Source organism: Giraffa tippelskirchi, chromosome 6 (genome assembly GCF_054371585.1).
Source record: "Giraffa tippelskirchi isolate mGirTip1 chromosome 6, T2T-mGirTip1v1.2.pri, whole genome shotgun sequence".
Classification (NCBI taxonomy): domain Eukaryota; kingdom Metazoa; phylum Chordata; class Mammalia; order Artiodactyla; family Giraffidae; genus Giraffa; species Giraffa tippelskirchi.
The window spans coordinates 127051790-127070194 of record NC_137280.1 but is presented as its reverse complement, the minus strand read 5'-3'; the positions used below and the strand labels follow the sequence as shown (position 1 = coordinate 127070194).

The following is an 18405-nucleotide window of genomic DNA, read 5'->3' as shown; positions in this document are numbered from 1 at the left end:
TAAAGCATGGCAGCTTATCTGGTTTTTTCTATGGCAACTAAACTTTACATATTCCATGTGCTTAAAAATCACTGCTACCTTTCTTAAACTCTCTTGGAGCATTTCAAATCAGTTCAGAAATAAAGACTTGTGAGATAATAATAATAATTTGATGGGAAAAAAATGAAGGTAGATATCCATTTTATTCTGTTTTGATGCCAAACCAAATCTCTAGAAGATACTTACCTTAGAATGGGATGCATTCAAGCAACGATAAAATACATAAAATAGCTTGAGGCCTTAATATATAAAGAACTCTTATACTCAATAAGAGAAAGGTAAATAGACAAACCAATGGGACAAAGGATAAAATATTCACAAAAGGAGAACAAGTATTCAATAAACATGGAGAATATTTAAACTTGACAGAAAATAAACTGAAATTATAACAATGATATTATTGTTTATCTTTTGAAAAAATTTTTTAAAAAATTTAAGATGGTATCAGTATAGATGTGGGCTCAGGGAAATAGACACTTCAATATGTGAACTATAGAAGTATAAGTTGACAGTCTTCATTGAAGAACAAGTTTCAAAAATGGATCCATGGGTTTATCAAGTATGGTACTTCTATGAATCTATGCTAAGAAGAGAATCATAGACAGTAGCCCAAAGAGGGATTTTAGTGAATATATAAAACTCCCTGATACTACATGTGAAATGTTATTTATTTATACATTTTTCTGAGGCGAATGCACACAATTTTCTTAATATCATCAAAGGAGTTTCTAAGTCACCCAAGAACTTCTGGTTGAGAAATAATACCTAGAAAAAAGGTGTGATGGGCACTGCTAGTTGTCTACAGACTGTCCATCTTCCTTTGTCTTTCTTAAGAACTGACCCCCTAATTATGTAGAAGCAAAACATCATTCAGCTGAAAACAACACCATTCTTTCAGGCAGGAATGTGAGTCAGGTCCAGCCAATGAGACACAAGTAGATGCAAACTGGGGACTTCTGGGAACCTTCTGTTCCTCTCACACATATTAACTCTTCTTTCTTTCTTCCATCCTTCTCCCTGACTGATCCCCAGACACAAGGCAAGGAGATGCAGCAATCATCTTGCAATCATGAGGTGACAAGAAAGATAAAAGCTTACACCCTAAGAATTGAGGAGCAGAAATATGGAAAAAAAATCTGGGTCCCTGAAGGCTTCTCAGAGCCACCTATCTGTCCCATACTGTCCACCCTATGTCTTAATGCCTAAACATCTCCCATTTCTTTTAAGCCACTGTTTGGTGGATTTTCAGTTGTTAACACTAAAACTCATGACTAAACTAGTACATATGATAAAAATATAATAAATTAAATGAAAATCCTATCGATAATACAATATGTGTAAAGAGATCCATTTTGTTTATAATAGAAAAAAAGGTTGAAAGAACAAATGTCAAAAATTAGCCCTTATTCTCTGTGACAGAGATGAGTGACATTCATTTTCCTCCTTATACTTTTGATTATTTTCCATATTTAACCATTTTCAAAACAATAGAAACAAAGGATTAGTATCTTTGAGCTTGATTTACCATTTAGTAGCAAGGAGGATCAGCCTCAGACATCAAGGACAAACACAATTTTTTCTGTTTCAGATGAACTTGGGTAGCGGACAGTCAAGTGACCCATCCTAGCTCTACCCCACCTGCCAAAAGGGTGCAGTCTAGGGTGGGAGCAGGGAGGGAGCTGGGCAAGTTCTGTAGGGCTGCTCTGGGGAGGCATGGCAGTCCCAGCTAGTGCTTAGGTCACCTGGACAAAATATTTCTGATACAAGGCCTGTATGAGGTGCTGTAGGTGAGCAGGCACCTTGAACAACTGCTTCTGGGTCACATCAAGGCAATGCAGACAAGGAGGACCAGAGATGGCCTCCCTGCGAGCCCATACCCGGCCACCAGGAAAGATGATCCCACAGTCTCTTGGAAGCCTCTGGTATATCTTCTTCCTTAAAACATCAGGCTCAATAAACAGAGCTTGAGATTTAAAGCCAGGTTAGCCAACTTCAGACATGCTGCACCTCAAAGGAATGATGTCTTTTCAAAACCTTCAAGAAAAATGGCATGCAGGCGTACCTCATTATATTATATTTCGCTTTATTGCACTTCCCAGCTAGTGCATTTTTTAACAAATCGAAGGTTTGTGGCAACACTACATCAAGCAAGTCTATCAGCACCATGTTTCCAATAGCATTTGTTCACTCTGTGTCTCTGTGTCACATTTTGGTGATTCTCACAGTATTTCAAACTGTTTCATTATTATTATACTTGTTATGGTGATCTGTGATCTCTGATGATACTACTGTCAACATCTTGCTATTTTTTTAGCAATATTTTTAAATTAAAGTATGTACATTGTTGTTTTTTTGACATAACGCTACTACATACAATAGCCTACAGTCTAGGGTACACGTAACTTTTGTCTGCACTGGGAAACCAGAAAATTCAGGTGACTTGCTTTATTGTGATACTTGCTTTATAGAGGTGACCTGGAACTGAACCTGTAATATCCTTGAGGTGTTCTTATACAACAAAGAGTAAGCTCAGACACAAGCACACAAAACATCAAAGCTGGAACTGACAGACCCTGCAGTGAAATTGTTTCTTCCTTCCTTTTCAGATTCCTTCCTTCTACTCCCCAAAGGATTACACAGGACTTCCAGGCTGTATAACCATTACTCCTGCCCTGCTGTGCCCCTCTGTTCACTGTTTAAATAGCAGAGTTTCCCTGTAAAGTCTAAATAGTAGAGACGGACCCCTTCCCCCAGGAGACAAACTCTCTCCTGCCCCAGAGGGGAGGCAGTAGCCAAATTTAGGGGATCCCTGTCCTGACTCTGCTCCATTCTTCTAACTCACACAGCTGAACGAAATAATTCTCATTAAAACAAACCCACCTCTTATTGCCAGTGCAGGCATTCCCAAACTGCTGGCTAAGTCTCCTGGGCCAGCAGCCAGCCATCTACACTGCTCCAACAGCTTATGTAACATGCTGGGTTTCCACCTTTGGCTTGGGGGAAGGGGACAAGCGTGTAAGGCAGGAAATGGACTGAGATGGAGCTGTCAGACCATCATGTCTGAAAGGCCTGCTAAATACTTGGTCACAGCATTGCTTTAGCCTTTGAAAGCAACATAAGGTAAACTGGATTGAGCTAGCTTACATGCAACAACAACAAAAAAGGAGCCTCAGGTCAAATGGGTTGGAGAAAAGGCTTCTGAGTGGGCTAATACAACAAGAGCCTCCAAGGGTCCCCTTTATTAAGTATTAACAGGCTACAGAGAAAAATACAGGCAGATGTATAACTGTAACAGAAGACAGGGAAATGATAAACTTTCCCTTAGCCAGTAACTTCTGAAGTTTAAAAAGAAGGAGGGGGTGTATGAGCTGCTTATACACTTTGGAGATTAATCCTGGCGCTCTGGGATGACCTAAAGGGGTGATGTGGGGGAGGGAAGGGAGGAGATGTATGTATAATTACGGCTGTTTTGTGTTGTTGTATGGCAGAAACCAACACAACACTGTAAAGTAATATTCCTCCAATTAAAAAATAAATTAAAAAAGTAAAAAATAAATAAAAAGAAGGAGGGGGAAGTGCTGAACTAGCTCTGAGCCAGTAGGGGTGTGCTGACACCATGTGGGACTCAAGTAGCTTTTCCCCATCAGGGACAAAGGCAACTCCAGTTTAACTCTGGCCCATAGCTCTGGAGAAGTGAAGGGGGAGCTGAGGAGGAGGAAGCAATTAGTTCTTTTAAGTAAAAAGTATACAGAAAGACCAAGGCTTCCCTTCAGATGGTAAAGAATCTGCCTGCAATGCAGGAGACTCAGGTTCAACTCCTGGGTCAAGAAGATCCCCTGGAGAAAGGAATGGCTACCCACTCCAGTATTCTTACCTAGAGAACTCCCTGGACAAAGGAAGCTGGCAGGCTACAGTCCATGGGGTCGCAAACAGTTGAACACGACTAAGCAGCTAAGCATACACGCACACAGAAAGACTACTCAACTGAACATAATTCTGCCCTGGAAAAGAGCAGCCAACACACTACTTATAATAATAATGGTTATCAGGAGCACACTCAGCACTTCAAAGAGCTTGCCAAACATTAACTTGCACCCTACCCAGAAACACAGACTTTATAGGGACTTTCTTGGTGGTCCAGTGACTAAGTCTCCAGTGCAGGGGGCCCAGATTCGGTCCCTGGTCAAAGATCTAGATCCCACATGCTGCAACTAAAAATCCTGCATGCTGGAACTAAGACCAGGCACAGCCAAATAAATAGACTTGATCAAAAATCTCAAGGTGTAGCTCAAGGCCTCTCTACTTCCAGGAGATGCACACACCAGTAGAGAAAGATAAGCAGAACATTTAGAATGAATTTGTGATTTGGGGTAGTTGATGCTTTGTCAGTTTGGCCCAAGTTGAGAGGCAATAGGGGAATGGACTTGCATCGAAGTTCAGCTGTTGGTTCTGACACTTACTGGCTATGTGATGTTGGGTAGCATTTTCCAAAACTGATAACAGAGATAATTACAGTACATACCTCTGTAGAATCCTGTTACAATTAAATGTGCTAATACATGAACACATCTAGATGTGTCTGGCATATAAGAAACATTGAAACGATGGAGTCACTACTTATTTTTACTACTTGACTGGATGATAAGTTTCCTAAGAGCTGGAATCAGGACTTTGGGGTTATGATTCCCTAGAAATACCCTGGTACAGTGTCTAGGAATTAGGTGCTTAATAAGTGCATTATCCACCTTACTTGAAGAGGAAGAAAAATAAAAAAGCTTGGGTCAGAGCTGGAAGGAGAAGTTCAAGAGCTGAACTGTCCACAGAATCAGGGTGATAGCTCAAGGCCCTGCCAGTAAATGGCTGAGACAGGCCCTAGAAGGAATCGACAGTGGGAAAATCAGATCCTGACCAGACAGACAGAGTGAGAGAAAGGGGTTGCTTGACTACTGGTGCTAAAAATGGCTGAATGTTCACACACTTATAATACCCTGAGCTCCCAAAGGAGCCCCCTTGCTTCCTCCTCATCACCACCAACATGGCTATTCATTTATAATATTTACTGACTACTTACTAAGTGTCAAGCATCACTCCATAAGTGACACATATCTAATCTTCCTAACCCACTGCTGAAATAGGTACTGTTATTACCCACATTTTATAGTGAGGAAAGAGGCTGAGAAAGCTACTTAACCACGCAATTAGCAAGTAAGTGAGACTGGGGCTGGAATTCATGGTGTCAGACACCAACAACCACACCTTTTATCACTACCTAGGTGATGCTGCCTCCACATGCAACCTGTCCATTCTGCATTTTTCTCTTCACGGTAACTACTGACATTCATATTTGCCTTTATAGAAAAGACAAGTGTGCACTGAAAAAAAAAAAAAATGGCCAAAAGACAGTACAGCCATTTCACAAAAGTAGATATCCAAATGGTCTCCATATCATTACTCATCAAGGAAATGAAAATGCACACACCCAATGAGATACTACTACACATACACCAAATTGGCTACAATTAGAAAGATGGACAATTACAAGTGTAGATGAGGATGTGGAAAAACTAGAACCTTCATACTTTGATGGTAGAAATGGAAATGGGTTCAGTCCTTTTCAAGACTATTTGGTAATATCTACTAAGGTAAACAGACATCCACCCTATGATTCAGCAATCCTACTGGTAGGGATATACTTCAGAAAAATAAGTGTTTATGGTCATCAGAAGATATGTAAGAGAATATTCCTAGAAACTTTATTCATAAAAGCTCAAGTTTAGAAACAGTCCCACATTCATCAACAAAAGAATGAAAAACTTGTGATATATTCCCTATGATGAAATGCTTTACATCAACAAAAAGAACAAACTACTACTGCGTGCAGGCTTCCCGATAGCTCAGGTGGTAAAGAATCTGCCTGCAACACAGGAGACCTGGGTACGATCCCTGGATCGGGAAGATCTCCTGCAGAAGGAAAGGACAACCCACTTCAGTATTCTTGCCTGGAGAATCCCATGGACAGAGAAGCCTGGTGAGCTACAGTCCATGAGGTCGCAAAGAGCCGGACACTACCAAGAGGCTAACACACACACTACTACAAGCATGTGCGCACTTCACAGACATACACTGAGGGAAAGAGGTCACAAAAGAGAGTATATGCCAGATGATTCCACTTATATGAAGCTCAATAGGGAAACTAATCAATGGTGGTGGAGTCAAAATAGTGGTTCCCTAGAGGGTGGGGGACGGAGGGAGGAACTGACTGGATGCACTAGGAAGTCTTTTGGGGTGGTGGACATGTTCTATATCTTAATCTGAGTGGTGAAATACTTGTATATTTGGCTCGAAAGTGACAATAGAGCATGATCCCCCAGTTGATATTCCTCTCCAGAATACCTGACTCTGGAGTTTCTAGCTACTTACTGGTTAGGCAGACAGGACTCTGCCAACCTCCCATACCCTTCCTTACCCTCTGACATGCCTAAAACAGGGACTGCTGAACGTGAACTTCAAAAGGGATTAGCTGCTGGGAGTGGGCTCACAGTAGGGGTGTGGGTTTCCCTTAATTCTCATACAAATATCTTCTTTGACCCCAACATAAATAACGCAATCTGAATACAAATTTGGAGACTCAGTCCCCCAATTTTCCTTTTCAATTGTGTATGGAAGAAATGTTTAAATCTTCCAAAAGCTGTTAAGTCTGTTCCTGCTGTTTACTTCTGTGGGGCATTACAGGGCAGCCTATCACTGTCATTCCTGGTCCTCGAGGCACAGGTATATGGCACATATAAATGCAGACACTGAGTCAAAAGGAAAACCCAGTACCTTCCAGATGCACCGTGGTTCCTGCAGGAAAGAATCTGCTTTCTGAGCAGACTCACTCTGGCTGGAGACACAGACTGAAGTAGGATGGAGCAAAATCCAGACGGCAGCTGGGACCCTCAGAACTCAGTTGAGTCAAGAGGTGGGGCGAGAAGAAAGAAAGAGCATCTAGAAGAAATTGCTAACGTGGCATATTATTTATTAACAGGAGAAAAAAATAGGAAACATTAAGAAAAACTTCTCATAAATCCCCTCAACTTTTACTTTTTTTCCATAAATAACAACCATCTATTAAGATATCTGACAAAATAAATGCTAATTCTTTAATATCATCTGATAATCCACACTGAAATTTCCAGAACTGCCTCAAAAACTGTTATAACCGTTATAACTGTTTTGTTCAAACCAGCGTCCAACCCTGGTCCACACATTATATTTGCTTAGATGATAAAAGTCATTTTTGGCTTTTACCAGTCTCCCCTCCCTTTTTCTTTAACATAGCATTGCTTTACTGGAGAACTTTGATCTGCAATGCTTTAACTCTTTGAAAAAAACTAAAGAAACTTGGTAAACATTTTGATTTTACCAACATTTTGATTTTAAACATTCTGAGAAAGCTGACTGGTCAGGCAGGCTAGCCATTATACCACTCAATATGCCTCTTTGTATTTTCTCCCAAATTTCAACCCTTAGAAAAGGGCAAACTCCCTTCTTAACATAGAGCTCCAACAATAAGATCATAATACTTATAGGGGGGTACACTCACGGCAAGTACTGTGCTAGGGAATTCTGATGCATTAGCTCATCTAACTGTACAAAGAACTCTATGAGGTTAGTGTTAAAATTATCCTCACTTTTACAGATTGGAATCTGGGACACAAGATAATTCAAATAATACATGATGAGGCCTGAATTCAACCCCAGGTTGTCTAAAATCAGACCATACACTTCATCATCACTCTCTACTAGTGTTTCAACTTTGAGTTTGAATAGCCTAGATCAAGGTTGGGAGTGGCCACTGGCTAACCCTGGCCAGCAGACAGAGACACAAGTAAGTGGAGAGAGTGCCTTCCTCTGAAGGGAACCAAGGATTTCTCAGACATTATCTCATACCTTCACATAGTTGAAGAGAAAGAGAAGGAAAGAAATGGGACAACAAAATTGAGGCAGCACTCCTATTGAGAGCAAAGGCATCCATTGATGTGCCACCACTGATGACCTTGAACCTCGGGTGTGCCACACAGCCCCTCCGAATACAGTCAACACCTAACAAGACAAAACCTGACCCCGCTGCAATTAATGCAAAATGGAAAATTTTAAGACTAAATGTGCTTATTCATGGGAAGGTCTGCAAGAGCCCAGGAATGAAATGGAAAATGCTGTCAAGATGTCAGTCACTGAAAATAAAGTCAGAGTGGTCAAGAGGATCACCTTCCTGTGCCTCTGTGGGTGATCCATCAATCACCTGGCCGTGGGCCTGAGGAAATCTTTCAAGGTACCACTCATGTTTTTTTGTGCTGGTGAATTTACCCTGGAAGGGAAGCAGTGATGGTAAAAACAGAAAAACACAGGATACCAGAGGCTTGCTGAACTATGCTAAAGACATCCAGCCTGGTGCATCTCTGACTCACCAACTTCCTCAGCGAATTTTTGTGGTCAGGGGAGGACAGCAGATCTGTCTCTGAGGGGGGCCAAGTGTGAGCTGTTTCTGCTTCCTTTCCCTACCACCTTCCATTTTCTTTCTCAACCAGGAGATGGGTAGGGACTTTTGGACACAACTACATCAGACCGTGCCAAGTGGAGAAAGTCAAGCTCACAAATGTCAACTCCTTACCCAGGACACTGCAGGATTCAGCACAAAGACCTGAGGTTAATATCCACAGATTAGCATCATACAGTGGGAAAAAAAAAAAGAACACTTGGACTGACCTGTGGCAGCCCCATGACCTCTAGTCAAGTCAACCCAACAGAAAATTTGCCTACCTTCTATGTGCTTCTGAAACAAAGAAATCAAAAGAGGATTCTTTCTTTGCAACATCAGGTTAATTGATGACTGAGTTAACTGATGAACAACGAAGGGTTATTCATCTGTCTGAAAACCCCTTAACTAGCTAAACAGTGCCACAAAATAAAAGGCATACATCATGAACCAAGCAAAACCAGAGGCTCAAGAATGAACTCAGGGCTCACGTGTTACTTTTATAGAGCTTTCTTTACCTATCACCTCCAAGAGCTCCCTCTGAAGCATATCTATACAATCCCTTTTAACTGCTCATATCACAAGATGGAATCAAGAATGCCAGGAGAAATATACCCTCAGACATACAGATGATACCACTCTAATGGCAGAAAGTGAAGAGGAACTAATGAGGCTCTTGATGAGAGTAAAAGAGGGAAGTGAAAAAGTTGACTTGAAACTCAGCTTTCAAAAAACTAAGATCATGGGTATCATCTGGTCCCATCATTTCATGGCAAATAGAAGGGGAAAAAGTGGAAGTAGTGACAGATTTTATTTTCCTGGGTTCCAAAATCATCTGGAAAATGACTATAGCCATGAAATTAAAAGATACTTGCTCCTTGGAAGGAAAGTTATGACAAACCTAGACAGCATATTAAAAAGCAGAGACATGGACCAACAAAGGTCCATGTGGTCAAAGCTATGGTTTTTCAGTAGTTATGTAAAGATGTGAGAGTTGGACCATTAAGAAGGCTGAGTACCAAAGAACTGATGCCTTCGAACTGTGGTGCTGGAGAAGATTCTTTTTTTTTTTTTTTTGGAGAAGACTCTTGAGAGTCTCTTGGACAGCAAGGAGATCAAACCAGTCAATCCTAAAGGAAATCAACCCTGAATATTCACTGGAAGGACTGATGCTGAAGCTGAAGCTCCAATAATTTGGCCACCTGATGTAAAGAGCTCAATCACTGGAAAAGATGCTGAGGAAGATTGAAGGCAAAAGGAGAAGGGGGTGGCAGAGGGTGAGATGGTTGGATGGCACCACCAACTCAATGTACATGAGTTTGAGCAAACTTTGGGAGACAGTGAAGAACAGAGGAGCCTGGCGTGCTGCAGTCCACGTGGTTTCAAGAGTTGGACACGACATAGTGACTGAACAACAACAACAATGTGGACCATCGATCTGTTGGTTTGCCCAGAATCTAGTCCCCTTTCTACTGTCAAAACTCCTCAGTTTTCCTTCGGGGAACTAACCCTTCCGTCATCTCTGTCTATGTGGTCAGGGGGAGCCAACCCCAGGGCTGTATTAGGATTCAGATCTGGCCCATCCATCATAGTGACCACTTCAGGGAATGGAAGCAGTTCAAACTAATGAAACAGTCATCCCTGGGACCTCTGCTTGAATTCTGACTCTTCTGTGCTGAGGGTGCTGAGCTGGTAGAGGATAACCAGGAGCTGCTGGTGTACAGAGGCCTCTCTGTGACACCATCAGAAGCACCTACCTGAGAAGATGCTAAGTTGCTCAGTCATGTCCAACTCTTTGTACCCCATAGACTGTATCCCTCCAGGCTCCTCTGTCCATGGGAGTCTCCAGGCAAGAATACTGAAGTGGACTGCCATTTCCTCCTTCAGGGGATGCTACCGACCCAAGGATCGAACTCGCATCTCTTATGTCTCCTGCATTGGCAGGCAGGTTCTTTACCACTAGTGCCACCTGGGAAGCCCCAAGCAATGCTAAGCAAAGAAAAGCAGCGGCCGACAGGTTCAGACTCTAAATCTCTGTGGTTCACACGCTACCTAAATTGACATACCTTGTTTTAAGAGCTAAAATTCCACCTACAAGGAACCTGATGTCTCTACAGAACTGTCTATCCAATCTAGTTTAGTAAGGTGTCAATTTATATCTCTGGCATGTCAAAAATATCTTTTCCTGGCAGGATATCGTATGAACCTTGCATTTTTTCAGTATTATCGGCTGTGCTTTTATTCCTTGGCTGAATGTATGTTGAATGGATATATTTATTACATTTGGATATTAAAGACTTCATGGTGATGATATGAAAATATAGTGATGATGACTGGGTCAAACATCCTGGAATGACAGACAACTTATTCTTGGGCTATCTTCAGGATCAGTAAAAGCACAAACTAAAAGGATCTGTCCTTTTCTCAGTCAAAAGCCCCTGCTCCTCAGGAGCAGAAGCCACTCTGCATGGACCACTAGTATGACATCAGTTCACTTATTTTCTTTATAAACGTTCAACTTCCTTAAAGGAGGTGCTTTTTAAATATTTTCATATTCCTATTTCAGGCAGATTTTTCAAAAATGCTTTTAAAGATTAAAGCAGTATTGTGAAATTACCACCATACAATAAAAATCTGTAAACTCCTTCATGGGTAAGAACTGTCAGTGAAATGAAGCAAAATATGGTGACATCATATTTTATCAGGTTATAAGATTCTAAAGCTAATGGTTAAGGCAAAACCCAGAAAGAATGGGAATTTCTCCTGCAAAGCCCTTAAGCTGTACACACAGCATAATGCACTCTGCTTTGTTTAAACTGTACTGTTCTGCAAGTCAGTCAGTTCCACTGAGAGGCTTGTTACCACTTGGTGGCTCCTTCAGCTGAGCACCTGCCAGAGCAGGTGCTTGTGTTCAGAGGCCACAATGAAGTGGTGCTGCACACAGGATACTTACAGTTTAAGCATTTATCTAAGATAAATACACGTATCTCAACTAATGTTATTATGCTTTCTTTTACTATTATCCAGGTCACCCACAACACAAAGACTGGAGCTGCTTTCAGCCTACACAGTCCTTTACTATGCATCTTAGGTATCTGGGATAATGAAGTTTTACACTGGGAAGAGGGGGTATGGGGTGTGGGTTATGTACGTGGAAAACATCTAAAGCAAAGCCAAGTCAAATGAAAAGTATTTCATGAGTAGGAATTAATTGTGGTAAGAGACAGGAATCATACTAGGATCATCTAATCTGGTGGTTTTCAACCTATTAGTACAGAATTCTTTTTATCAAAAAACCATGAATCCAACAATGGATTAGTCAAATGTGAAACTTCTACCACACTAAAAAGATAAAAGCAAGGCAGCTCTAGGAGAAGCTAAGAGAAAATCTTCTTTTCACCCCAAAACCCACAGAATTTCAGATGTTCCTGAAACATAATGTGAAAAACTATCCATCTGGAGACTACACTGCCCCCTTTCATTAGAGCTACACAATCCCAGGCTGAGAGGGTAAGGAACTTTTCCAAGGTTATGCAGTTAATGCATCAGTGGGCAAGACACTACATTTCCTGACACAGTGTGCCACCACTTTCATTACAAATCTGGTCCCTCCACCACCCACCAGTCCATCAGATGTGAACTTTCACAACTATGTGCAAAGGGCTAATGGAGATTTGGAGAGCATGAGGCTGGCTGTAGCAGGTCAGGCAAGACTTCTGGGAGGAGGAAAGTTTGGTGCTGCATCTTATAGGAAAAACAAGTCACAACTGAACTAGTGGAAAAAGTCATGGGGGTGAAATGTAGAGTGTGAGAGTTCAGATAGTGTTGGGGAGAAGGTTGGCAAGTGAAACGGAACAGAAGGTCTCAGAAAGGGACAGAACCTAAAGCAAGGAGAGTGGGGAGAGCGGAACAAAAGGAGAGTACATTAGGAATTCTAAATAGCTGAGGAAAACCTAGTTCCAAAAGATATACCAGCTTCCCTGAAGATATGCCTGGCAAATATGTTCAGTAGTCCTCATGGATAAGATGTGTGGAGCTGGAGGGGAAAGTACAGGCCTGGGGACTGCATCACGAGGTCTAGATTCTAGAGGTGGCCCTGCCTCCTCATCCACAGTGGATGAGTGCAATTATAACTACCAATAAGTTAAATGAGCTAATGTTTTAAAAAAAATACTTTGCAAACATTAAACCAGTATATATAGTTAGTACTTAAAAACAAAATACTAAGTAATTGTTCCATGTGAAATAATCCATTTCTAAGAAAAGCCAAGGTAAAAAGGCTCTTCTTCCAATTCTCCAACATTAACAAGGCGTTTGTAGACATTAATCTGCCAAGATTTCGAAGTCAGGCAAACAGACGACCGACACAGAGAACAGAATCAGAGGCCCGCCCACCCCAGGGTTCTTGGTTACACCATTTCAGATACCGCAAGGAAGGAATCCAAGAAAAGCTCCACTGGTTATTTGGGTCAGAGACACTGAACTACCCTGATATTCAAAAAGCAACCACTGAAGTACAGACATAAGAAAGGAGGGGGATGGTAGGGGGAGTCCCAAAACCAGACCCCCACCCTAAACTATGCCAGAAGCAATCAGGGTAAGAATAAAATTTTACATACAAAATTCGACGTAACTGATCAAATAGAAAACAAAAATACAGACAGTAAAAGTTACAAGTGCATTGCCTTGTCTAAATAATCGCTTCAAACTGTATGTGGAAAAGGAGAGGGAAGGGATTAGAAGCCAGCGACAAATGCAAAAAGCCAAAGAGGGTCAAGGAAGCAAATTTCACATCCTCTGCCAGCTCTCTCCCCACCACCACTCAAAAACCGAAGCAGAGGCTTTTTCAGTTTTGTTGTTGACCTACTTTTGAACATCCAAGGTATAAATAAGCAGTTCCATAAAGCCTGGGAGGAGGGAAAGAAAAGGAGAGAAATGTCCTGGGTCTCAGTGTCAGTGACAGACCTCGCTCCTTTACAACACCCTGATGGTTTTCATTAAGGAGTTCAAAGGAGAAGTTCACTTTTACTCATTCATAACCAACGGGTGTTTTTGTTTTTTTTTTTTTATACAAAAGTAATACTGGTGCATGGGGTAAAACCAAACTATACAGAAAAATTAAAAAAGAAAAGTTATATCCTTTAAACACTCTCCCAAAAGACATAACCTTTACATTTTTGAGTATCATCTCTGGAAAAGAAATTATTTATGTATTAGGAAAGACATGTGTGCATATTTTTATTTACTCAAATGAGATCATATTACTCAAAAAGTTTTGGACATCACCACTGTCACACTGCTTTTCCCATTAGTACAGGCAGGCCTGCATCAGGTCAAAAGCGCTGCACAGTAATCTGCTGTACAGACCCACTGTAATGGAATAAACCAGTCCCACGCTAGTAAGATGTGTGAGCAATTCCCTTTTGTCTTCCTGTCTATCTATACATCCACCCATCCATCTATCTAACCATCCAATATATTTATTGGCTCTTTCAAACAAGCTGCAGTAAACATCCTGATCTGCATCCCTAGCATTCGCTCTAAGCCACTCTGAGCTGTGAGGGTCTGTTCTCATCCTGAGTTAACTCCCAGTTAACCAGCTGCACCAAAAGGTTTGAAATACTACTCAATAACAACCCAAAATCCATTCTTAGTAACAGCGAAAACTTACTAAACTATGGTATAAAATGGGATAAATGAAAACTTACTTGGAAAACCTGATATCCAATATATAGAAATATTTACCATTTTTAAAACATTATAGAAAAAAATTAAAACTGTGCCATACAAAGATTTGGGATCAAGCCTTTCTCTTAATAAAAAAAAAAAAAAAGGCCCAAATTGGTAACAGTCTTTTAAAGCAGTCCCTTGTTGTTTCTAAGGCCCCCATGGAGATGAGTTTTCTTTTCCTCCAGTGTTAGAAGGGAGCCTATGGACCACAATCTGTCTCTGAGCAAACCACCCTCTTAGAAGGATCTGGCAGCAGAGGCTAAGAGAGACCAGCCTCTCAAGGACTTAAGGGTCAGCCAGCCAGTGGCTCTCACTGCTTCTCACTTGTTCTTCTTCTCTATCAAGTGACCTCGCCACCATGTATCACTGCTTAGTATCTTAAACGTCAGGTATCACATATCAGGGAATTAAGTTAACCTACTTAATGCCAGTCCCTTCAAATGTCTCTCCCAGACATGACACACATGTCTATTTGTCTCAAATGTCAGTCCCCAGAGAGGCACCCCAGCTTCCTCCAGATCAGCCTGGTGCTGAATTTAAGAGACTGCAAGATACGGCTTCTCTAAGCTGCAATTTCCTCAAATGTGACATGGGAACAGTACCTGTACTGACTCGGCACAGTCAAGGACCATGAGATAACACATGTGACACTCTTGGAGGGAAGAATGATACAAAATAAGGGCTCAAAAGATGTCAGTAACTTACGACATCACAGTCTCAGTTTTGAAAAATGAGCTGGCACACAAAAAAAAAAGAGTACTCTGGCTCTATCTACCAGAAGAAATAGATTTTTGCTTAGAGATATGATTAAACCTGTTCAAGCTACCCAAGGTACAGCCATTATTTATACCCTGGGAATGCCTCAGCCTAGGAGACAGTAGCTAATCCAGGGCTGCAATGAGGCAAGGATATAGCTAACCAGAAAGAGGGTGAGGGGCATCTCCATGACGCAAAAAATGGCGTGTGACACTTACTGACTGTGGCCAAGTTCCAGGCAAATCGGAACCTTTATAGATGTTTTCCTTTCTCTGTCATTTCATTCTCTTCATAAAAATGCTATTTTCATCTTATTTAACCACAGTTATTCTACCCTACCAAGTAATCAAGAGTTTACACTGTAGTTCCCAACACAGTCCCTTGCAAAGAAATGCCAGGTGCCAAAGAGAAACAGTTCTAACTCAGGCTCTCTTCTTTTAATTCAGAATATATATCAAACACACAGACTACCACATCAAGTATTAATCTAATGTTATCTCTGACAAAAATTATCTGGTTCTCAAATTCATTCAAACTTTCAATGTCACCTGAAAAACACATAGAATCTTGAATTTCACCAAAGTGGGGCTGAAATTTGAATTTAAACTAACAGAATCACACAGTTTCATATAAGGGAATTCTTATCCTGAGAATTAGCTAATTCAGTCTTTAATTCATTCTTTCATTCCCTATTTGCACATTCATTCATTCATTCCAGACTTGGTTAAACACCACCACCCTCCCCAGAAAGCCTTTCTCCCTTGCCCACCCATAACTTCCAGCAACTTTGATGTAGATTACTGTGGAGGTCCTTGTTCACTTGCCCCATATCACTCCCACTTCTGGTAAGAGCATCTCAGTGTCCTCAAACGTCAGTCAGATGGTTCCCTACCTTTCCACCAACATGATCTAGCCAATCAATATATTCTATCCTTCCTTTCATATTCTATCCTTCCTTTCTGTGATTGGTTGAGAGTTTAACATGCAACCCAACTCTAAGACCTTTATCACAACCTGAGGGGGCAAATATCAGGTCTTCTCTTTAGGGTTGCTGGTAATAAGGATGATGCAAGACTGGAGCCACCAGGAGTGGATGGCTGTTAGGTCATACATGCAGACGTGCAACCTAAGGAAAAAGTCAACAGAGATGAAGATGGAAACAGACCAAGTCCACTCCTGGAATTTTCAGAAATACATACACCTAAAACTTCTCTTTTCTGCCATGGGCCAGTTTCAGGTATTTGGAAGCAGATATGCTAACAAATACAGCTTGGCTCTACTGATTTCTACTCATGCCCAACTTCCTTCATAAGACTGTTAGCCCATGAAGGGCAGAAACTATGTTTTACTGTCTTTCTCTGTCCACAATTAGCAGAAGGCCTGAGTAGATATGTATGGTAGCCCTGGGCTCAGGGGGGATTTTCCTACAACCACTATCCTATTTCAAGAAAAGGTGCATATGCACCTTGCTCATTACCTCAATGTGAGTAACAAATTGCACAGAAAGGATCTGATTAGGGGTTGTTCAAACACACTGAGGGAAAACAAAATGCTGCATTCTTCCCTTTTGCTATAAAAGAGCAAAAGGGAAGAATTCTTTCAAAAAGAAAGAGTATTCTTCCTTTCGCTACAAAAGAGTCATTTATTAACTCTCTATATGTACCCCCAATCTCAAACTATCATCATCAACAACAAAAGTCACCAAGTTTCCAAAGCAGTGTCACTGAAACACCATCACATGAAAAGAGCTGAGTGACCACAGCAAGAAGGCCAGGAAAGCAGGGTAGGAACTACCCTGGGAGCCCCGCTTCTCAACCTGTAAGCCTTACCCTTGGGGCAGTCCTGCTCTGAACACCCATCTACAATCTTCTTCAGAGATGATATACAACTGGGGTCTGTGATGCCACAGAGGTGAAGAACCACTGCTCTAAAGGGTACAAGTGGCTTTTGGACGTTTTGTTTCTCTTCCTTTGCTAATTCAGTTAGGAGAAAATGCCCATAACTCACAGAAAAAAACAGGAAATAATTGAACTGGAGCTCTTTTACCCATAAAAGACAGAATCTCCAAGGAAGAGGCCAACAAAAAGTCAAGGTTTATTTATGTGCTTGTTTAAATACGGCCTCTGGTAGAAGAGGAAATGATTTCTCAAGATTCACTGTCTCTAATGGGACTGATCAGTGGCAGCTTGCAAATGCCCAGGTGAACAGGGAGCTGGAAAAGAGGTAGATCCTCACCCTGCCCAAGAGCCTGCTAACCTTATAAAGGTTTCCTAAAAAAAAACAAAAAAACCACTGGCCTACCTGAAATGAGGAAACAGTGTCATTTATTATAGTGAAAAACACGAAACAAAGTATATGTTCATTAGAAAGAAGACCAGTTAAACATTCTGCATTAAGACAATGCAATCAACATAATTCATTAAACAAAGATTTACTGAACATCTATTATCTGCCAGAGCTTCACCGGGAAGTGGAGAGACAACTGCAAACCTAAGAGCTCTACATCTAAATTCATTAACATGGTAAGATCTCTGTGATAGCCATTCAAAAAGCACACAAACCAAAAGAGCACACAAAACACAGTGCCACCAATTAATATATATTCACATAGATAATCTCACGCATGTAAAGATACAGGTACAAAACTGTGGATGAAGTGCAATTCCAATTTTCATTAAAGAAAATTTATATTTACATTATATCTATGAGTGTAAGTATCTTAATAATCATTAAAATGTTACTTGCAGTCCTTTCTAAAAGGTGGGGATTTGGGTAATTATTATCATCTACATACTACTTTCATCATATCATTGGGATTTTTAAGAGTGTTAAAAATTGTGCATTAAAATTTTATGGTCCCATCTAACAATATATAAGAGAACTGGCTGTCATACCAGATGATCTGGGCTCAAATTTTACTTTTGTCACTTATGTGCTATGTGACTTTAGGTAAATTAATCTCTCTGTGCCTCAGATCACCAAATTGTAAACTAAGGCTAATAAGACTGACCTCACAGAGTTGTTATGAGGCTTGTGGTTGTTCAGTTGCTAAGTTGCATCCAACTCTTTGTGACCCCATGGACTGCAGCACACCAGACTCCTCTGTCCTCCACTATCTCTTGGGATTTGCTCAAATTCAAGTCCACTGAGTTGGTGATGCCTTCCAATCATCTCATCCTCTGCCGTCCCCTTCTCCTCCTGCCTTCAGTCTTTTGCAGCCTCAGGGTCTTTGCGAAAGAGTCGGCTCTTTGCATCTGGTGGCCAAAGTACTGGAGTTTTCAGCTTCAGCATCAGTCCTTCCAATGAATATTCAGGGTAGATTTCTTTCAGGATTGACTGGTTTGACCTCCTTGCAGTCCAAG

At 41.1% G+C, this 18405-nt stretch overlaps 1 protein-coding gene and 1 long non-coding RNA gene across 51 annotated transcripts in view; one reads left to right on the top strand and one right to left on the bottom strand.

Annotated features, from left to right (window-relative positions):
• Nucleotides 1-18405, bottom strand: part of ARHGAP26 (Rho GTPase activating protein 26) — a 556769-nt gene that overhangs the window by 226661 nt on the left and 311703 nt on the right. The gene's annotated exons all lie outside the window — the stretch shown is intronic.
• LOC145511457 (uncharacterized) lies at nt 9615-13500 on the top strand. Its single transcript, XR_014057875.1, has 2 exons — nt 9615-9919; nt 10400-13500. It is a non-coding gene; the product is annotated as an uncharacterized LOC145511457 (long non-coding RNA).